At 36.2% G+C, this 23657-nt stretch overlaps 1 protein-coding gene across 1 annotated transcript in view; it reads left to right on the top strand.

Annotated features, from left to right (window-relative positions):
* The window catches only part of pnt (ETS transcription factor pointed), a 152300-nt gene that overhangs the window by 88935 nt on the left and 39708 nt on the right, over positions 1 to 23657 (top strand). The gene's annotated exons all lie outside the window — the stretch shown is intronic.

A 23657-nucleotide genomic window follows, 5' to 3' on the forward strand; every position in this document is an offset into this window, starting at 1 on the left:
TCGTAGGGTTTATTTAAAAATAGACCACGAAAGCAGGCATATGCGCAAGGGGGGTCTCGAGCCCCATCGAAATTCAAATTCCTCCTATTTTCTGAGCACTTCGTATTCGAATTAATTTAGTTTCACTATTGGGCCACCTCGAAAAAAAAAATCATGCGTTTACGCAGGGCCGGATCCAGGATTTTTTTTTTTGGGGGGGGGGGAAGGTGTGTGTAAAAACTTTAGAAAACTCATCAAAAATTTGTTTATATGCATTTTGTCACGTTGTTACGAGTCGAGCAAACATTTCGGGGGGGGGGGGGGTCAAATCAATTCCTGGATACGACCTTGCGTACGTGCAAGGCCGTATCCAGAAAGTATATAGCGAATATCCTTAAATTGTTTATTACCCTCAAAATCTCTAAATTGAGTGTTAACTTAACTGTAGAATTAACCACTAAACGGCATCATAATGTTTTTCATTGGTTGCAAACAGAAAACATATTGCTAAAAAATTGTTTCGCATAGGATTTGTTTAGTCTAAGAGAGATCAGTTTGGAAATATCTAATTGATTTAAAAAAAATTAAGAATATAAAGGAATTGTGTCACCTATTATGACGCCTTTTAATTTACTGACGTAATTGCCAAATATGGAAATGTCACCTATCAACTAAAGAAAAAACACAACCAACAGCCCATCATTAAAAAAGATGATTATTATCTTCATTCATTTTCCGGAAATTATTTTTCCGCCCGTGTGAACAGAAGAAGTATTTAACCCTCTTTGTTTCCGGTGACAATGTGTTTCCAGAAGGGTGTGTACATATAACACAATAGCGCAAAGTGGTAGTGGAAACAGGTTGAAAGTTGAAAAATTGATTCCGTTAAAATTAACCCGAGTTGAATCATTATAGAATGCTTAAAGATTGGCTGGCTAAAACTCAAGAATATACCGATTGGCTAAAACTCAAGAAGATTTAACTAAGAACAAAGACAATATAAAAAAAAACGAAATATGGTTAGAAAGAAAAGTTGAAACAAAATTTTGGGAAATTAATTTAGCTAAGATTAACCCAAGTTGAATAATAATTAATTACTTGAAGATTCTTTGGCTAAAACTCAACAATTGTTTGGCTAAAACAAAAATGTATAGCTAAGAACTAAGAAAATGTAGAAAAAAAGGAATATGGTTTAAAAGTAAAAGTTTAATCAAGAGTTCGAAAAAATATCGGCTATTACAAGAGTATGTCTATTATCGGGAACGCGTATTGGCATGGGGGTATTTGGGCCCCTATCTCATGCAAAGTGTTGCAAATAACCTATAATTTCCATGTAACTTGTGTATTTTTTGTGTTTTCTCGTATTTTTACAGCTTTCTCGAAATAAAGTTTTTCTAACGTTCCGGCTTACTCGCGTGAGATATAGGCTACAAATCTAGGACTGAACAGATTGTTGTCTGCTTGCTTAAAGGCCCTAAGTTCCCATCACGGACCTCTCCCCTTTCAACAGTTCTAGGAAAATCCTAGCGCTAGAAAATTTTTATTTTCGAGGTCGATGTCATGGGTCTAGCATGCTTAGGAACGGGCAAAAAACGCCCGACTTTAGTCTTGCGTAGATTTTACTCTTTGCTTCCATTAGAAAAATATAGAAGGAGTTTATAGAAAGAATCATAGAAGGAATTCCTTTTTATTTAGATAATAGAAGGAATTATGAGGGTACTGGTTAAGAAAGCGGTAAACACGCGATATATTGTATATGGAAGATGCTTAAGAAACTCGTTAAACGGGTTTATTTCAATAGAGAATTTGATTGCAAACCGTGGTTTGTCACTGCGTTTACAATATTTAAACTTTTGTTTTTTGGGGTTTACGGGGAAAAGGTACCTATGTTAGGTATCCCTCCCTAATTTGCAAATATATAGCCGAAACTTGTTTCTAAACTATTATATTTTCATCTTATTTTGTTTTATTTCGTTATCATTAACAAAACTTCACTTATCGCGTGTTTACCGCTTTCTTAACCAGTACCATTATGAGAAAACCTGCGAAAGTCTCGAAATTTACCGGGGCAGGGGTACTGAACTGAACTTTAATTTGGGAATTCTTCAAATATAGCAAATTGTGAAAAAATTTATGTGTACGAGCTGTATATTCCACTTTATGTATTGAAAGAGCTGCCGTAGGGTGCGCAAGGTGCCCACATAAAGCAATTTTTTTTTCGCAGACGAACTCGCGAGTTCACATCACGAGAGTGAATTCGCGTGGTATGCCTCACAGAACGCGAAATTTCAAGTATGATTTCTAAAGGACAGAAACAAAAGATTTATGAATTGTTACTGCTTTAGTCTTTAAGACGTCGGAGAGAAAAGCTGAAACGATCAAGAAAGTTCTGGTTTTGCGAATCAAATTCGACTCAAAGTTGAAAGGGGCGAACTGTGAATTTTGGACATGCGAAGCTAAAAATATTTGCCTGACGACGACGAATTCGCTTTCTGTGGACACCTAGCTTAAGACGAGTATCCTCCTTTATCGATAATTAATGTAGGTACTCTTAAAATATAGAAAATTGTGAAAAAAAATTCTTATGTACGAACTGTGCTCCACTTTAGGTACTGAAAGGGCCGTATCGTAGGGTGGTCAAGAGAAGATGATCTTCACTCTGTTTGAATAGCTGTTTCGTTATAAAGAAACAGATACAGAGAATGTAATTTCGTCACAGTACCTAATTCAAATGAAGTTCACTTCATGGGGGAGACAAAATAGGCATTAAAGTGTAACCAAGTCTCCCTCCACCCAACATCCGTTTCCGGCACGAGAAAACAATGAATAATTATAGTGACATATTGTTTGGCCAGTAAGAGACCGACTGTTACAAGCTTTTGCCCAATAACACGGCAGACTTTAATTTGACGTATTTGATAGCCGTGATTGTTGGTTTGATTATAATTTGTTGTTGGTGCTGTGGGAAACCTTGCTTCCGATTGCAAGTTGTCTACTAATGGGTTTGTATTCCGACAGGTTGCTGGGTTTGTTTTCATACACTGATGGAGGTCTCCCAGAGAAGTAATAGCTTTTCGTAGAAACGGAAGGGAGTCAAGCTCGTGCCTCGCCATCCTCATGTGGAGATCTCTCGTGGTACTTGTCGGTTATTCGAAACACACCCAAGAAGTGAAGTTAGGTTAACCCTAATGAAATATAGCAAAACATAATGATAAAATACTACTTTAGAATTTTTTTTATGGAAACCTAACCCCTAACCATCTCTATATGGCGCCCCCCTCCCTAAAAAAAAAAAATCCGTGATCCGCCCCTGAGACAGCGAGATGATTTTATTAATTGGAGCAACAAGCTGCATCTGCCTATATGACCTAAATTTAGTTCCCACACAAATCCACCCCATAGAATCTCGACCCATATAATTGATCCTCAACCCAGACAAAAAACGACCCTACCTCTTTTCAACCCCTTATTCATTGAAATTCGATAGAATTGAACTTGATCCTTCGCGAAACAGTGAAGTCTTGTGCTTACCTGATCCATATTGACGTCGGCAAAGTTGCTAGTTAAAAATGAGTTGACATCGATGTCAACAGAATTTACGCCCACCATGGCATCTAATTCCTTAGGAAGATACAAAATTGAGGCATAACTCGTAGCCTATTTTTTTAAGATATTTTGACAATTTTAATCCTTATCTGACCTATTACTAAAAGTGAAAAATGTTTAAATTAGATTTATGAAATCAATAAGATAAGATAAGATAAGTTTTATTCTTCATTATATACACATACAATATTACATGTTATTATTCCCCTAAAGGCTCATTGGCCTGTACAAAGAGGGAAGACATATGAAATGCTTACTCAGAGATGAAAAACAAAAGAAAATTTAAAATGATCACTTACTCATATACGACGGAGAAGAAAAGAAAATATAGATAAAATGAAAACTATAGAAAAAATAAATAAATAAACTAAATTATTTAATTAGATTAAATAAACTAAAAAAAAAAATAATAATAACATCTACGGAGCAAAAGAATTTTTTACAATTTTTTCAAACAAACCGAATGAGTGGCACCCTCGAGCTGATTCAGGCAACTTATTCCAAACAATATGACACGCCATTAGAGGATTAAAATCTGACCCCCAAGCTTGATTATGCTGAATAGTTCAGATCAGGGCTGTTTCCAGGCAGGGTACCTGATCTGGACCCCCCCCCTGCTCAATATTTTTCTGAATCGCAAAGTCTTCTGAAAAATCCAGGTAAAAACTATCTCTCCCCAAAAAACTAAAAATGTTTCTCTGACGCGTAAATTGATCTTAAAAATGCTGGTAAAAATAACCTTATTTGAGACCGTTAGACAAGTTTCACAGGAAATAAACCACTATTTCTTCATTTCTTGGGTACCCTCTCCCACTATTTATGTAGTATACCGCAAACACTCAAGTAAAGTATTTGGACAGCGAGAAGTTAGAAAACAATTCTTACTTCATAATATGCAGAATAATTGTAGATGACACATTTTGCATGTAGACCCGCTTTACTTTACCCCCCCCCCCCCCAAGGGCGGATCCAGGATTTTTTTTTCAGGAGGGGTTTTACTAATTTTTGACTCAGTTTTCGACTAATTTTACTGATTTTTACCTAGGTTTTACTAATTTTCGACTTATTTTGACTCGGTCAGAACTTTTTTTTTGGGGGGGGGGGGGGGTTTAAACCGGGTAACCCCCCCCCCCCTGGATACGGCCTTGCCCCCCCCCCCCTCCCTAATTTGCAAATATATAGCCCAAATTTATTTCTAAAGTATTATGTTTTCATCATGTTTTGGTATTTTTCATTAGGATTAACCTAACTTCACTTCTTGAGTGTTGGCGTTATAACACACAAGCACCCCCTCCCCCGAGAAAAAATCTTTTGGTAACCCCTCACCCCCCGGACCAAAATTCTGGATTCGAAACTGATTCTTATCGGTTTGTTGTAAACAGGTGGGGGGGGGACATGCATGTTCTTGAGTTTTTAATAATATGAAAACGTCCCACACTTTCCGAATAAAACGTCCTTGCAAAATAATTTGCGATAATATTCTTAATGTAAAAATAAATACCATGGCACAATCACAGCTCTAGTTTTTGTAAGGTGCCTTTTCTGTTCTGGCTACGTTTTTTTTCAAAACCTCAAGCTATGCATCTTAAATCAAGAAACTTGACATATGTTTTATAGCCTGTGACTTTTTTAAAAGTCACGAAGGTACAGGTGATACCTTTTCCATTCCCAAATTCAAATGGAAGCAAAAACACAACCGTTACTCATGGTTAACGCCCCCTCTCAATTATAAACTTGGTCTGCTTCGCTACTTAGCTTCAACGTTTACTATCTTAAGCATGGGTGTACATCTGTTAGCGACATTTGGTCGATGTACAGGGGCAAACACCTGGTTCACCATCAGAAAAGGCGCTAGTCTTCCCTGATGTGTAACCCCTTCGGCCATTTCGTTTTTCCGAAAGACTCATGCTGTTATATTTTGTACTTAAATAGTTTTTAATCGTCTCCTTGGGGTCATTCGATAGTCCTATATCATTTGCCTTGTTTGATTCACAGAACCTTTAATTGACTGCTTTTTTTTTACTTGCTTATTAGGCCAGCCATTTTTACCAACCTTTTACCTTTTGTTGTGTAATAAAAAAGGCCCAATATTATTCAGTACGTAAGCATCGCCGTCTCTGTAATGTCACAATCTCTGAACTTTTCGCAAAGAGTTTTTTGCGATATCAGTGAAAGAGATCTGATGTGGCAATGTTTTGTATCAATGTGTAAGAATAAGCCATATACTGTATTCTTGAGATACGCAACGTTTTGCTTCGGAGGGGAGGCGGTATAACTTCAAAGAAGAGCAAAAATAGAGAAATTGGGTGGTAAACATAAGAGAATATAAGAACAATTGTAAAAGTCGTTATTTTACGAATGGGCGCTGTTATTTTACGAATATGGCATCCAACGAATGGGCGCCAATATTTTCGAATTTTCATTGCCTCTCGTTGTTTTTCAAAGCTTCCTGCTACTAAATTTGAAGGCCCCTGACTACGAAAGTAGCTAAAGGCGAGTTTTATTGTGTAGTTTAAATTATAATATAAATTAATCCCTTGTAAATTTGTTCTGTATAGTTAAAAATACAATTCATAGGTGGGGTTCTTGGCCGCCACTTTACTGGTAAAGGGGTCCATGAGACAAAAGATGTTATAAGCCACCCATTTAGGGAATCAATAATAATGAAAAAGGAGTAGCAATAAAATAAAATTTTAGCACCCCTCGAGTACCCACTGCTACCAAAAACTCATCAGAATGGGTAACTGCCAATGGAACAGACGGTAGGCGCATGTCTGATGTGATGCCTCTTATAAGACGATGTATGTCTAATTGCCGATTTAGCGATTTAGGTCTTCCATCTAATCAGTGTTAATCTAAGTAGCAGATGGTCAGGGCACGCGCATAGAATCAGTTTTAGGCCTCATTCATTATCATCTGATAGTAGATAGCACTTATAATAAGTTATATGATTTAAAATGGCAAGCGAAAGCTTAACAGTTTCTAGCATTGTGAGGATGAGGATGTTCCTCATGATTCCAGTCTGGTCGCTTGGCCTTGCTTTAAATAATAATAAGTTAAATGTCCTAAGAACAGCCAATATTGCTTGTTTAGCTTCCGAGTGCTATTGGCTTATCTCGGTCACTTGTAGACTACCAATAGTATAGACGTATTGATTTATAACAGACTGCATACAGAATGTGTTTTAACGAGCTCCGTGGGGTTGCTCCGTGGGGTTCAATGCCACTAAAGATAGTTTCCTAAGGGCTCTTTCAAAACTACTTCACTGGAAGTTTCCTACTTCACTAAAGTACAGTAGGCGCTAAACAAGGAAGATATATAACAGCTGAATGGTGACTTCATGTTAATGTGTATTGTTATTCTCTCTCTTTTTTTTGCATGCTGACCAATGGTCTGCGTTGCGCAGGTACCTATCCCCTGATTCACTGCCTTCGGCCGGGAATGCAATGCGTGGTTGGGAGCAAATCATTCGACGCTTCCCATATTTTCCCCAGATTTCTCCAGGTACCCATTTAGAGCTGGGTCGACTCCGGCTGAGCTTACAGGGTCACACCATTGACCCCCATTCCGAACCAAATAACCAGTGATATGTTATTTAATATGATTATTTAATTTTAATATTATTAAATATAATATTATTACTTTATTTAATAATACTGTAAAATTCAAATTTTATATTATTTAATATGCGTTAAGGTAGTAAATCTATTATCATAATTGAATGCTAAGACGAATTTTTTAAACTACCGATGCTTTAAAAAAGAAACAAACGATCATTTTTCAGAACTGTGGGCAACAGTAAAAGATATTCTGATTGTATTTTTGAATTCAGCATAAAAAGTGTATTAAAAAACTTCTTAGACGTTTGAAATTTTTTAAACAGTAAAACCATTAAAATTTTTCTAAAAACCTAATTTGAAGGTATCACTAACCAAAAAACTAAACGTGTTACAATTCATGTTTCTTATTTGTGCTCAGCACTCTTAAACACGAAAAATGGAAGCACAAAAAAGGTAAAAGGAAATTATGTTTGAAAGTCCCTTATCCTTCTGGCAGGCATACACGCTAGTGGGGGGGGGGCTAAAGGCCTCCATCTAAATTTTCGGAGTTCTATATTTTCCCCAATAATTATCCTATACTTCTTATTTAACTGGCTTGTTCCTTGTGCTACTTGTCGGTAGTACCCTTCCCCCCAGATAAATTCCTGCGTGAGCGCCTGCTTTTTTTACAATGCAGAACTGTAAAAACGGTACTCAGAGAAAAAAATTGTTTTTTTCAGTTAAATTATAAATTTGATGGAAGAAAGTAAGAGTGAATTATGTTGTAAATTCTGACGAATGCATGTTGCGAGTTTCAATACTTTATTTTTAAGTTTCTACAGTTCGAGTAAGTTGTACGAAACATATTGATGCATAAGTAATTTATTACCTTATTTTATTTATTTCGTATGTCGGGTAATTGTTTTGGGAAATCGATGTTTTGTTGAAAAAAATCTATAATCAAAGGCATTGTAAGAAGTTGAGTTGCGAAACTTGAATGCATGTTCTCGCACGTTTCACGGTTTTTTTGTTTGTTTTTTAGTAAAAACCCGGGATACTCTCGTCTATGAAGGGTTCATGACTATTCCAGTGTTGTCATTGGAATAATCATGTGTGTTCATTTACAGTGTTGCCATGCTTAGTGAAAATGACAGATGATAATAAACACAATTTTTGGTATTGGGAATTTTGATGAAGCTGTAATTATGTATTTTATTTTTGCTGACGCGTTGACTACCTTTTCTAAGTACGTTTTTGTGGGACCGGTGTATTGATATTCTTAGAAATGATGTAACGTTGACAGGTTTAGTAATCAACCAAATCTGAAATTGATAGCTTGCTACTTAAATTAAGGATTTGCCCACTGTCGTTGTTTTACATAAGTACTTACCTTTCTCAGTTTCTCACCCCTTGTGCTTGCATTCGATAGAACGTTCGATTTGGACTGGTCGAAGGCAGGGGGTTGGCAATTGTCCCCATAAGAAGTTTTATTCCCTCTAAATTTTGAAAAATATCATTTTTCTTTAAAAGCTTCATTAAAAGAAAGTTGCAAAATTCTTACCCTCTAATATATTTTCGTGAATTGCCACCCCTGGTCAAAAGCACAAAATTTAACAAACACAAAAGATAGGTTTCGGAAATAAAGTTTTGCGTTATACCCCCGACGCATTTAAAAAAAATCTTAGTGATGGTTATGATGAAGATTATGGTTAATTATACCGTTTCAATTTTTGAATTGAACGTTTAAACGTTATTTTTTAGAAGCCTAAGTCATACTTTATTTTCAAAAGAAGGTATGGCTGACTGGTTAATTCGCTTGCAATACAATTTTTCTGTCATATTTTTCGTTTCCTGAATTAATGTATTGCCAAAAGAAGATGCGACTTGACAATTTAAAAACTTATTTTTTATCACCCTATTTTTACGCCATGCTAAGATTGTTCACTTTTGGCATCCCCATTGTGGAAACCATCTAGTGAGACATCCCCATGGATATTACTAAGCTATTAAGATTGTGTAGGCTACAACTAAAATATGCCAGGTTATGCCCTGCATTTCTAGGCCCTTTTTTCTTCTTTGGGTCCTTCATTTCTCTGGGGTAATCGTGGATAAACTCACATTAGCTGTATCTGAAATTCATGGATTTATTTCGAATTTACTTTCTTTATTTAACTTATAATTTTCAGAATATACACATATTCTCAATCAACAGCGTCAGCATAAATAGTCATGTTTTTTTTTTTTAACCCAAACATCAACTCTAACTTTATGGTTCCTGTTACAAAAAATCCACTTATAAAATTAAAAGCAACTTATTTTTTTTAAAATAATGATCATGTATTTGCTTCCTTTTTCTTAATTCGGATTGTCTTTTACTAATTTACTATCCATCATAAAGTTCAGAAGTAGTATCTATTTCATAAACGTTGATTAGTATTAAATGCACCTGGCTCTTTGCACGTGCGCGAATTTGTCGGAAGCGAAAAAAACTTTGCCGTTTTTAATACCTACGCTTATTTTATTTCAATCCGGTAAATTTCTACATTTACGACATTACCATTATTTTGTCATAAAAAGTGATTTCGGTAAGGTTTAAAGCAATTTTTGAACTTATCATTATTCCTCGCCGGCTACAAAAAAATGGCCCAGTAAAGGTAGAACTGGTAATGGATATGGGTCGTATAAAAATGGATTCATTTGAGGCTTCTTTCCTCGTTAAAGAGTGTAGGTAAATTATGGGTTTACCTTGTTAATGTTAATTACCGATTGGTGATTTTGACCTTTAATATCATTTACCGCAAGCATATTTTTCTCCTCTGAAAATTATGTCTGCCCTATTGGTTGGAAACATCGTTTAGAAGGGTAGGGAAAACAACCTTATTTTAAGCCATATTAGGAAAACCTGGGGTTTTTAAAAACAAGAATATAGAGGATTTCAAAAAGGCCCATACCTGGGATTCTTGATTTGGGGGTGAGGCGTCAAGCTATATTGGGGCCGTTCATGGCTTTCTTATTTTCCAAGCCGGGTGCTATAAAAGTTGAAAAAATATAATGACTTTGGTCATCAGGGAAAACCTACAGCGCGTATGGTATAAATGTGACATTGAGAACGAACTTTTTGTAGTTCAGTTCCGAAGTCCGATAAGGACTTCAGAAACTCAGAATTTCAGAAATGTGTAACGGATAGGGCGATTATTTCTTTCCATAATGCGTAAAATTCAAAGAAATAATCGGAAAGGAAATCTTTTTACGCCCAGGAATCTAGTATCAATTAATGTTTACATGGCTTTGACCTTCGATGAAATCATTAATTGGTTATATTTTAGTTATAATTAAAAAACATAGAAAAGCGGTTCTACAGTTTTTTGCAGTAAAAATGTCATTTATAGATAAAACTCGGGTGGTCTTTTTTCTAAAGGTTTCAATTTTTTCTTAAAAAAAGGCATCTTTTCTATTTTATTTAATTGCTTTTCTGTGATACATAGTTTCACATTTAAAAATTCTAAAGATTTTTTAAAATCTTTAAGATTTTAAATCTTTGTTCTAAAATGGTTATAATGAATCTAAAGATTTGTTTTTAATCACCATATTTTTGGTGATTAAGTTTCGTGAAATTTAGAATGTGTTCCCGGTAGAAATTACAATTTACTTCGTACTTGCTTCAAATTAGTGCCAATTAACTGCTAACCTGGAACGTTTATTAACGAATGCCCTTAATACGTATTATAATGGTTATAAAAATGGTGAGTAATTTTTATGAGTAATGAATAAAATATGAAAAAGGTAAGCGTTGGTGGTACTGTTCTATTGGCTGGCAGAACCGCGAGATATACGAAGATTTATTTAAACTTTAGTTTTTTGGAGTTTAGGGGGGAAACAGGTACCTAGGTTAGGTTACGTATTTAATATATGCTATGCTTTATCCCACCCCCCTAATGTGCGAATATATAGCCGTAATTTGTTTCTAAACTATTGTATTTTCATCATATTTTGTTTTATTTCATTAGCATTAACCAAACTTCACTTCTCGCGGGTCTCCCAGCTAATAGAACAGTACTGCGTTGGTTTCTTATGACTCATAAATTTTCATTAGATTAGTCATTTGCTCCTATTTTTCCCAATTTTGTGATGATTGTGCACAAGTTGATGCACTAAAGATGCAATAGTTGTCCGTATTCAGAAAAAAAAATATACAAAACTTAAATAGGAAGTTAATTTTCGATCGTCCCAGCTGTTAATTCGCTCTCACTTGGAACGAGAAACTTGACTGTTGACTTTTGTTGAACCTGGAACGCATCTTTGAAGACAGTATCGAGGGAGGGGGAGGAGGTTTCCGGGTTGAACCTCTCCCTCGAAACTTTTATCCGACTCGTAAACATAACAAAATTGTATATGCATAATTTTTTATGTGTTTTTTAGAGTTTCTTTTGAAACCCCCGAACAAAATCCTGGATACGGCCTTTGCACCCTTACATTGTGAAACCACCTGAGTTTGCTACAGAAACAGTTTTCGTGATTTATTCAAAACAAGCTCTTAAAGGAAGGTTGCGTACCCTACTTTCAGAGAGCCACACTCACCACTTTACAAGCTTGTGAGCAAATAAAGTACATCACATAAGCGCATTAAATTTTGAGTAAATACTTGTAAGGATGAACTGTTACCATTCAGCCTAATAAGGCAAACAAAAGAGGCTAATAAGCCGACAAAGGAAGTAAGAATAACCGCAAATTTATGCTTGAATACGGAAGAATTTCAAAATATTTGCTATGCAATTAACAAAACATGCTTTTCAATATATTAGTCCTCTAGTATAAGTATTACTTACAATTTCATGTTTCTCAATGGAACTTATTACAGGACTTTTATCCAAAGAAATACGATTGAATGGTTTAATAATAAACGGATGTAACCATTTAGTGATCCTGTTAAGAAAGGGTTTAGTAAAATTTGAAAAGCATTGTTTGCTATGAATTTCTGCGTACCTCCATCCAAAAATAACTTATTTCTTAATATAATTTGCATAAAAATAAAAACATTTTAAAATCCGACCTTTCCAATGTCATCCGATAACGAACAATAATATTTGTTTATCGCCTAGTCCTGGCAAACGGACTTAACTGCGAAAAAATTCTTATGATCTAGCAGTTTTTTTCGGTAGTGAATCTCTCCATGATTATACCTTAAGGGTTAAAACGAGTTAGACCCCGGAGAGATCGAATGACTCCTCCCTTTCTCATTTAAAAGGATTAATAAACAATTTGTCGAAGTTTATTTCACCTTTTTTGTCGAGTATTATTTTGCAGAAGGAGGCATTATATACTGACAAGTACGCTTTTTTAGGGGAGGGGATTTCAAGATTTGGAAGGGGCATAGATATGAAGCCCCTCTCTCATCTGCGTAGATAACTAATTCTTCTTTTGCAAGCCTGTTTTTAAATATTTTAGATTTTTTTTAAGATCTTTTTTTAGCATCCATACATTCCAAGTCCATGGGAAACAATGAAAACCCCTTTTAATATGTTTCACATAACACCGTTACATCGATTCTTATAATTAAAGATCAGATGGCAAAAGTATGGACTTGGAAATGGAAATGCATAACCAAATTTAATTTTTTTAAATACATGATTTGAAGCAATTTTTTTTATGATAATACTTTCCAAAACAGGAGAATCGAATTTGGTGGTATTTTACAACTAGACAGAGCCATATTCTTTATTTTGCATTAGCCTACAATATACAAAAAATAGAATATACATTAGGGGATTCTTTATTTGGTGGTGATACATACAATAAGACAGTGTCATGTTCTTTATTTTGTATTATATTGCGCTAATTTCCATGAAATTCTTATATTGTTTTTGATTCCGTATTTAAAAATTAGGACAGTTGTTTATACAAATGAAAAAGAAAATACCTTTTATTGTGGAGAATCAAGCATGAAGTGATACTGTCGTGTGTGGGCATTTTGAAAGTTGAAGTGATAGCAACGGTATCATTTCCCAGGGTACTAGCAGGGAAGGGGTTTGGCCAAGTATGCAAAAAGTTTCAAACTGGCTAGTAGCAGAACTCGAAAAAAAAACTAAAAGCTAACGAAAAGTTTGGGAAGAATGAAAGCACTGGCAGTTTCTGACAAAATCTGCCGACAATTTCACTAGGCCATGAAAACTGCCCAGTAGTATGGTTACCATGCTAGCCCACTTTTTGCACGCCAGGGTCTGGAGCGGTGCTGGATCTGATGCAGCTGCTCTACGTTAGCCCAATTTTCCTAACGCGGATATATTCAATTACACCCAAAGACCTTCTACACCCCTCCATTTGAGATGGTCGAGGGTATACTAAGGATTGAAATCAAGGCCATCCCAAGGGGGTCCGATTTTGGGCCCATTTCACTAAATGTGGGAAATCCAAAAAAAATATGTACTCGTGGTTAAATAATGGCTAACTACTTTCCGAACGAAACATTCGCAAGCTAGAAGCCATCCGGTTCAGGGATGTCTGTTCACAGGAATGGAAGGGAGCCGGGCAATTTTCAAAATCTGTCAGATAAAAATGCAAAAAAAAATCCCTTTTCAATGAAAATAGAAAAAATAGGTATTATCAAAATCTACGGAGGGGGAGGGTAATCTTAGGGGGAGGGGAAGCTGGGAAAAGACAGTTTAGGACATGCTAATAGTCTTTGCCCAATAGATTGCCTACGTCCTCCCTTTTTAAAAGGACTTTTGAGTATGTGAATATGCACAAGTGACGAAATACAGACTGAATTTCCTGATTCATAGACAAGTTCCTTCTAAGGCCACCAATTTAGGAGAGCCCAACAGAGAAAGATTCCCTGGAAATAGGGCCTGAATAGAGTTCTGTATATTTTACATATATAGACACACCCCCTCCAAGATAATATGAAATGGTTCATCTTCCTCACATTTGCGGCCACATTGAGTTGACAGTTGTAATTTTATATTTCTATCAGTCAATGCAATAGTGTTAACTTAGTAAAGGGTTTTGTTCATTAATTTTGCTTGCTATTCACAATCTAGCCTGCTCCGGGTTATCTTCTGGATCTTATGTTATTCTATGGATATTATGATTATCCGATGGATGTTGTATTATATCATGTATAGGCCTAATAATTTTTTTCTGATGTTGAACAATCATGTAAAGGTAGGCACCAGTGACCTCGTTTGGGTGGGGGGCAGTTGCCCCTCAGTAATCTGGAGAAACATTATTATATAGCCAATGCCTCTTGACTCTCCGGATGTAGACCGCGTAATTTTCTTTGTTTTAGAATTATCCCCCTCTTTCAAAAAAATCACAGTACCTTTTGCCAAATGAATTTCTGTCTAGGATCCTGAAGGAAGTCCTCCTTTTATAATGAAGTCCTCACTATGTACAATAGATGTCGTGAAGCGTGGCAAAAGTGTGGCAAGCGTGCCGGAACTATGCAGCCCATGTAGTGCTCCGAGATGTACACCAACTGGCGGAAACTGTGTGTCCCCTCGGCTAACTCTAATGCTAACGCTCATTACCTTGTCTTATTTGGTTTAGTTTTATTTTTCGAAAATAATCAGAGTACTTGTTTAGAATCCGATAAACACGTGAGAAGTGAAGCTTCTTTAATGCTAATGAAATAAAACAAAATAGGATATAAATATAATAGTTTAGAAACAAATTTAGGATATGTATTTGCACATTAGGGGGGGGGGGTAGCATAGCATATATTCAATACGTAACCTAACCTAACTCAACCTAAGTACCTTTTATTCCCCCTAAACCCCAAAAACTAAAGTTTAAATATAGTTCCCGGAGTGAGATATCCTCTGTTTTAAAGGGTCTAGGCATTACCCGGTAAAATGCCTATCTGATCTTCAATACAATTGTCGCGTGTTTATCAGATTCTGCACAAGTACCAATAATCAGTTACGGAATGCATTCGAAAAAAAAATGATCACGACGATAACTAATACTCAGGTGCGATACAAGTATAATCTGAATCAGTTAAAATGCATAAAAAGAATAAAACTACAGTGACTCATTGAACTTGTGAAACCGCAATATGCTTGAAAAACACTAATTTTCAGCCACAGAAACTAATAGTTCTAAAAACACATAAGACGTGACTGTATATTCAAAGAATCGGTTGCTAAATTCTTAGTTCCGTGAATTTTATGATAAATACTCTAAGTTGAAGTCAAATGAAAACCACAAAAATTGATATCTACAGGTGCTCTATGTACTTTGGTGCGTATAGCTTAAATTTGTTGATTGCTTTCTCCTGTATAATTTCTTAGTATTACAGCTGGTTTCAAACACAAGAATTAAACATTGCACCTGTACAAGAAATGAAATTAGAAGAGTAATTATCAAAATATATTTTCTCCGATGCAGGGGTCTCCAGAACAGGGTTGCCAACTGCCGACGTCTAAAAAGAATGCAAATCAAGGCTAGAAAAGAGTAATTTTTGGTAAAAAAAAGAGTGCAAGTCAAAAAATTTGCGCACATCCACTCTGAGATAAAAAAAAAGAGTGGATTTTGCTCGAAAAGTGTGCAAGTATGGAACCCTGTTCCTTGGGTCATATGCCCTTCTGACGAAGTTGCCAACTACTGATGTCTAACTCAAAAGAAAACTGAAATCCCCAAAAAATGATTTTCACTCTTCCGCATCCCCTAAGAGGCAAAAATGAATGCATTTCTCACGAAAAGTATGCAAGTTGGCAACCCTGCTCGAGAATCGATTGCTTAACTCTCAGTTCCGCGAATTTTATTATGCTTGAAAGTAAAAGGAAAATTGCATAAACTGATGTCTACATGTACTTTCCTTGCGTAGTTATAGCTTAAATTTGTTCAATAGATTATAGTTTAAACATTACACTATTATAGCTTATAGCTTTGCTTGTAGCTTAAATATCCGAATTTTGTTTTTGCTCATATATAATTTTCTTAGCATTACAGCTGGTCTTCAGACGCAAGTACTAGACATTGCACCTGCGTAAGAAATAAATTTAAAATAATAACTAGATCAAAACGTCTTTTTTCCAATGCCGGGGTCTCTAGAATTCAAGAGCCTTTAGAATACTCCCAGCCAAAATAATCATTTCTAGATCATTAGCCAGTGAAGCAATATACAAACTTGTACAAAAAGAATTTGTTACATAAATTTACCATATCAAAAAAAAGCATGTAAACTGTTGGCCTTCATAAAAAAATAGAATTACCTGGTTTCCCAGCACGAGTGATTGAGATTGACCTATCGGGCACACGCACAAGTTTTTTTTTAGGGAGGGGGTGTCATGCGCTGATAAATTGTTCACCCCCTCACTTCCAAAATAAATTCCTGCGGGCAGGCTTGCAGTCTTTGATTTTTTTTAAAGATAATTAAGTTGAATTAGAGAACAATGTTGCATGGGTGACGATTAAAGGGGGGGGGGGGGTTAAGGGAATGCATTAGCTCCTATATTTTGAATAATACTTTTGTATCCATCTTAAAAAATTAAATTATTATTTCCCACCTAGATTTTGTAAACAAAAAAACTTTTTGGTATGTTCATTTTAGAAACTAATACTCATCCTTATCCCCCCCCCCCTGAGCGCATCTCCAGCATTTTATTGGGGGGGGGGGCAAGAGCGGTCTACATCCAGAGAGTCAAGGGGCATGGGCTATATAATAATTTTTTCTTGAAACTATTGGGAGGCAACTACCCGCCTTTCCCCCTGAAGTGACTTCACCCCCCCCCCCTTTTCATGAATCGGCGATACTGGAATTACAGTCTTGTATTTCTTGTAGTTTACAGTCTTGTATTAATTGTAGTCTTGGTCGAAGACTCTAAAATGTCAAGAGGCCTGTATTAACCACCTTTCTATATATGAATTTGATATGTCCTGGATTCGGATACAAGAAAGGTGGTCTAATCCAATTGACTCATAAAAAACATAAATTTGTAAACAGTTTTATTTTATAAATGCTAGGTTTTAGCCTAGCAGACAATAATTAATTATATATTGAATTAATAATAAATATTTCAGTTAATGATAACTATAATACAGTTAATATGTTTATAGATTTAAGCATTTGTTAATTAATAAGCCATATTAAATTAATTATATTGAATATCTGTTAATTTAATTTATTAAATTTCGACATGTTTCGATATTAGCTTTCGCTGAATATTACCTCCTGCATAACGTCTACCTAATGTCATAAAGCATGTTAAAATTTGGGTTTTTCCGCAAATGTTTCAAGAACAAAAAGAAGTCAGGAACCCACATCCATATTCCAAATGTTTTTGGCAGAAATGGGTAGCATCCAGGAGAACAACCCAGAAGCAGTTTCCATTCGAGCTTTTCCATTGGCTGAAGAGGCTGCTTGACTGGTAAATATTCACCAATAGGAGAATGACGTCCTCATCCTCACCTGTGCGACGCCTCCGATGCCTGTTGCGGGTTTGTTGTCATTTAGGGCAGAAGACACTACACTTCCGGCAAAGGAGGATGTGTTACATTATTAGTGAAGAAGTTTGAAAGGAAGTTTGCTGATTTATTTTGGGATTGACTCATTGTTTTGTGAATCCTACAAAGTTATTTTTTTATCGAAAGAAGTTGTGAAAATATATCAAGCTGGATATTCTTACTATACGACCGGGACTGTACCCACACAGCAAACTGAAGTTCTGTGACAGTAAGTACTTTCATTGAAGACCAAACTATTGGCATTAGTGCTTCATTCCTACTAGGCCTATTCAAAGCTAAGCACTATAAAATTCTGAAATTTACTTTTATACCTTATGAAATATTTACTAGGCTAATATCATTCCTTATGATAGGCTATACCAAAAGACGGTACTTATGTATTAAAGCGACAACACTCAAAAAGTTAAGTTAGGTTAATCATAATGAAATAGGTTCTTTCCCATTATCCGGGCCTCTCTAAAAAGTCAAGTTTGGTTAATGCTAATGAAATGAAATAAAATAGGATGAATATATAATACTTTAGAAACAAATTTGGGCTATAAATTTGTACATTAGGGGGAGTGGGGGGGGGGAAGCATAGCATATATTAAATACGGAATCTAACCTAGGTACCTTTTTTCCCCCCGAAACCCCCAAAAACAACACTTTAAATATCTTAAAGCCACGCTATACAATGTATTTCTCTACAGCGGTGTATTGAATCGTCTCGTAAAAATGGGTTTTTCATTGCGTCTCTCCCGTTTGACTTTAGCATCTCTTGTCTGAATTCTTTAGAGAGGCCCGGATAATGGGAAAGTACCATGCCTTATACCAAAATATGACGAAAATATAATACTTAACAAAATTATGGAAACTACAACAAAAAATTACCGAAAGCAGGCGCCCAGAATGTATTCTATTAAATACTTAACCTAGCCACCTCTATATATTAAATAATTAACTAAAATATACCTGCATAATTGTTTATCTCACCCAGGCTAAGCTAATTACCTCCGATTGGACACAGAGAAACCAGTTTTACAACAGATCAAGAAAAGCAGTGTGGTCGCTATAATAGACGAGTACCCGAAAAGAATTTTTTGAAAATTTGCAGTGTTTACTTCTGGAGAGTGGTCATATAGCATTAGCATTAATACCAAGCTAAATAATAAAATAATTAGAAATTTATAAATCTTGGATGATTAAGTCGTTGGTATATTCTTTTACAAAATAGGCAAGGCCGTATCCAGGGGGGTGGGGGGGGGGGGGGTTACCCGATTTCCCACATATCTCCCCACATATCTACAAAAATACGAAGTTCAATTTTTTCGGAAAAAGGTGAAACTTCACAATTACCAATATAGGTAGAAGGTCATTGGGAACAGCTAACCGTGAGGGGGCACTGACTTCCAGAAAACAAGTACACCAGGCGGCGCGTGCCAGGAGTGGAAATCAGTTACTAACACTATTACAGAAATGGAATCATTGGAGGCTATCTAAAGTTGCAAATACTTTATTCCGGAGGCTTGGTTCTAGTGTGGTGATTTTCTGTCAGAAAAGGCTACAATATTACATTTTCGCGGGGAGGTGGGGGGGGGGGGTTCCATGGTCTTACTTTCTCTTTGCCGACTCAATTTTACGTGTGGAAATGTTCGCGGGAAATCTTTAGTGGTGTCGTTACTGTCTTCAGGATTTTTTCAAGGGTGGGGGTATATTTTCCGCAGGAGAAATTCTCCATAGCAAATTTTCCGCGGGGTTTTTCCGGGAAAAAATTTCCACGGAGTGGAGATCCCCAGTATGATTTGAAAGACGTTTAGAAATCGAATTCCTTTTTAAATGGAAGTAAACTAGGGGGAATTCGTCAGGCGGAATCTTCCGCAAAAAAAAATTCCAGGGGGATTTTCAACGAGGATGAAATTGTCCGAAGGGGATTTTGCGTGGGAAGAACTTTCCATGGAGGATTTATTCTTGGGGGGGGATTTTCCATGGAGGGGAGTCGGATTTCCCGGTGTCATTTGAAAAACGATCAGAAATTAAATTAAAAATGAGCTTTTTCAACTGAAAGTGAGAAGCAACATTAACACTTAAAACGATCAGAAATTATTCGGTGTATGAGAGGGGTTTCCCCTCCTCAATACCACATTCTTTACTCTAAAGTTCGACTTTTTGCCCCAACTCTTTCAGAAAGACTCCTGAAACGCAAGGGCCGTTTAATTAGAATAAGATAACTTTTTAAAATACTAAGAAACTTTAGCTTGAAAAGTGATGTATTTAGGAGGGAACAACCTCCCTCAAATACGGAATAATCTCTATTCGTTTTAATTTTACTCTGGATTTTCAGTTGAAATAACCTGTTTTATTCTTTGCTTATTTATTCAGAAGTACAGAAACGACATTTCAATGCTGTTTAGCATTCAAAGCAAAGGATGAGACAAGTCAAAACTTAAGAAGTGCTTATCTCGATTTTCAGTTCTTTTTTCCCTTTGGGGCAAATATTTCGAGGATTTGCCCATATCCAAAATCGTATGTACCTTGAGACATGCCTGGGAAAGTTTGCCTTGTGTGGGGCAAAGAGGGACTAAGGATCCCTAGATTGTTCCCGCTATTAAAATACACTACCCCTTAAATATTCGAGCCTACCACACCTTAAAAGAAAGTTTGATATTGAGAACCTACTGCTGAATATTCAGTTTGTTGCTTTAAGCTACAAGATAATATCTTAATTTATAACTTAAACTACGAATATTCATTGAGGATTATTGATTAAACCTGGTTTGATTTTTAACCCAATTTGATTAGGAGTCTTTGCAAATTAATAGGTCAATGCCTGAGAGATGAGATGTCAAATCATTTAAATTTAATTTTCAGCAAATTATTTAGTTAGTTTTATCATTGTTAGCCTTATGGTTTGTGATAAAATTTTCAAGAAGTGAAGAACTGATGTCAGCATTTTTTGGAATAGCGAAATTCATTGGAAATTCTATGGGTAAGTTTGGTTCGAACAACAACCTAGATTGTAATCTGAAGTCAAGCAGTCTAAACTAGTGTTACCATTTGGAAGATTTTTTTATATGGTTGCTGAATGAATTCTTCAAATAAACATATTCTATAAAATATTGAGCCGTCTGAAACGTCGGCGCTTCGGGAGACGGAGATTTGCTAGATGTTTTCCAGAGGAATTGTCTATGGATTGTTTTGAGTGCCCGTCTGACTGACCGTACTCCAAGCTATTCGGAAAATGTGGTTCTATCCCATTTTCTAAGCCTATAATGACAGAAAGGATGAGATGGCTAGGAAGGTTTTGTGGATGAAGGATTATTTTTGGATGAAGGATGAAGGATCATTTTTGGCCATCCATCTAGGGCCAAATGAAAAGCAGGCCGTCCCCAAACGAGGTGGGAGGAGGCCGTGAGAAAGGATTTAAACGTCATTGGGACTTCTTGGGAAGGTAGCCTATATAGAGGGAAGCTTTGCATAGATGGGGATGGTGGAGGAGCGTGCGCAAGTTTGTTAGACTCAGGGGCTTGGTGATGCAGTCAGTTATAAGTGACAGTGTTTCTTACAGCATTCACATGCAGGGTTGCCACCCCTAGTGATTTATCACTATTTCTAGTGCTTTTTATATTGCCTAAACCAAGAAAAATATTCACTAAATCAGTACATAAATCACTAGATTATTGAAGCTATTGAAAATAGTTTAATTAGCATTAACCAAACTTGACTTCTTTAGCCGTGCCCGCATAATGCACCAGTACCGTTTTTCATTTATTTTTATTTCTGTTTCTTTCAGTTTTTCTCATTAGTTTTGTATATAGATTTATCAGCTTGGAAATACATACACATATTGTTAAGCAGAAATGACACATTAGCCGTGAGGAACTTTGAAGGCATTTGGACCCTACTCTTACTTGTGCTAATTTCTGATCGTTTCAAATTCTAATTTCGATTTGTTTTAGTTTTCATTTATTCATCTGTAGCAATTCCCTTTCGTTTTAAATTTATAAATTATTCATTAGAGGTTTGACACTTTCGGACTATTTACCCCGAAAATGGGTGCCTTCAGCGCCTTTTCACTTTTTTGTTTTCCCTATCTTGTTCACGTGGCAACACTAACTGCCATTATCTTGATCGTCTATTCCTCCATGTTTTAACTAAAATGAACCGACTGACCTCGTCTGACATCTGAAGCTTCTGGATTACTCGTTTCAAGGCAGAAGAAAAGTCCTTTCCCGTTTAAAACGAATACTTAGATAGCATTGTTCAAACGACAAGAACTTGTAACCTTTCTTCTCAATTCAATCCTTCTGTCAGCCTCATATCCTTGCCTCTTGCCATTTGGATACAGGAGCAACGTGATAGAGTTATGCCGTTTTTGGTACTATTTAGAGGTCTTGATACAATGCTGTACATTACATTTGGACATTATTTGGTATAATATAAGTTTTTCTGTATATTTTAGTTATTCTTGCTCCTTTCTTACTAAGATATCTGTTCCAGCATATGGAAAATTTTCCTCTTGTTATGGCAAATTTTTTAACATGAGATCGTACAAACTATCCTCTCGCGCCCTTGCGGTGCAATTTTGGTCGGAAGACTGGTAGACTTTATTTCAAACCGTTGGCAACGCTGGTAAGCACCACGAAAGTTACTGTGATCTTAGGGGAAAAAAAGGTGCCTCATGTGATGCAGGATCTGTACTTGGAAAGATCGGCCAGATGAATGCACATTATTGGCATAGCTTGCCAAGACAAAGCGTTAGCAAAATTTGAGAAGGTCGAAAAAAAAACAACAGGAATTATGGCTGGGTAGAAGGAGGCTTAAACGACTTCCCTGATATTTTTCACTATCATATCCCTGTTTTTGATGGATTGTAATTTGTCTTCTCCCTTAAATAAATTAGCAAGCACGTTGCATTTGCTTCGTTTTTTCATTCTTGCCAAATTGGGCATGTTGTTTGCTATAGGCTACCATGTTACAGAATGATATAGTATCCATTTTGGATCTTAATGTATTAAAATATTTTTAATATACAAATGATTACTTTGGCTGTTAAAATTGTTTAATTATTTCTTAATTCAAATGTTTGTGCCATCTAGGTAAGAAGGCATGAGATGGGGGCTTCGCTCTTCCCCCTGCGAAATATCGAGACTTCTACAATGACTCCTATAAATTATTTCATATAATTCGCTTTATTCCATATAATTCACCGTACGTGCCTGGTTCCCATTCCATAAAAACTTCCGCCTATCATGTTTTTCTCCCATCAAAACAACGTTAAAATTGACGATGCTCTGCAAATTGGGACAGATTTTCGATGGGCACTTTATTTTATTTTTTCGGGCATGGCTTCCTGTTTCACATGGATGTGCATGAAGGGTGCTCTCCATCCGGTTCCGGCATGACCCTGCCGTGTCTTTACCAAGAGGGGGACTTCGGCAGTGTCTTATGGGCTTTCTTAATTAATTGGAGCTGTATCTCTGAAACAAAATGAAAATTAAAAGTTTTTAAGATGGTAACTGAAAGGCACGTGAAAAGGAACCACGTGCATATGATCAAAGTTTTAGAAGAATCTGATCCGCTTTAGGTCCAAGTAAACCCGATTTTTCTAGAGGTCTCTCAGACCAATCATTGGGTGGGGGGGGCATACTATCGCTTTGTGTGTTTAATACAATACCCGCTTCCAAACATCGTCTCAGAGAAAAAAAGCGCCATCTAGTGCTACATAGTAATTTGCCCATTATAAAACTGGCCTTTGTTGGGCTGGTTAATGTAGGCCGAACCATTTCACAATGCATAAAGAGTTCAAAATAGAAGAATCTGACTTCTATAAAATATAAAGTTGGATTCAAACAAATTCGAGGTTAGTGACCCAGCAAAGGCGTTTTAGGGGGGAGCAGAAGGGGCCCTTGTCCCTGGTGCAGAAACCTTAAGGGTGCAAAGTTTCAAATAAATGATCTGCCGGTTATAATCATTTCGTACTTTTTGAATTTCATTTTTATTATAAAGTAGAGGGCGCACTAAGAAAATTTAACCCGAAATTTTCGTTTCCCCCACATCTTCATCAAAATTTCTTGAAATAAAAGTAAGTAG

Source organism: Artemia sp. Qi Xiang Cuo, chromosome 7, assembly GCF_049724085.1.
Source record: "Artemia sp. Qi Xiang Cuo chromosome 7, ASM4972408v1, whole genome shotgun sequence".
In the NCBI taxonomy this organism is placed as follows: domain Eukaryota; kingdom Metazoa; phylum Arthropoda; class Branchiopoda; order Anostraca; family Artemiidae; genus Artemia; species Artemia sp. Qi Xiang Cuo.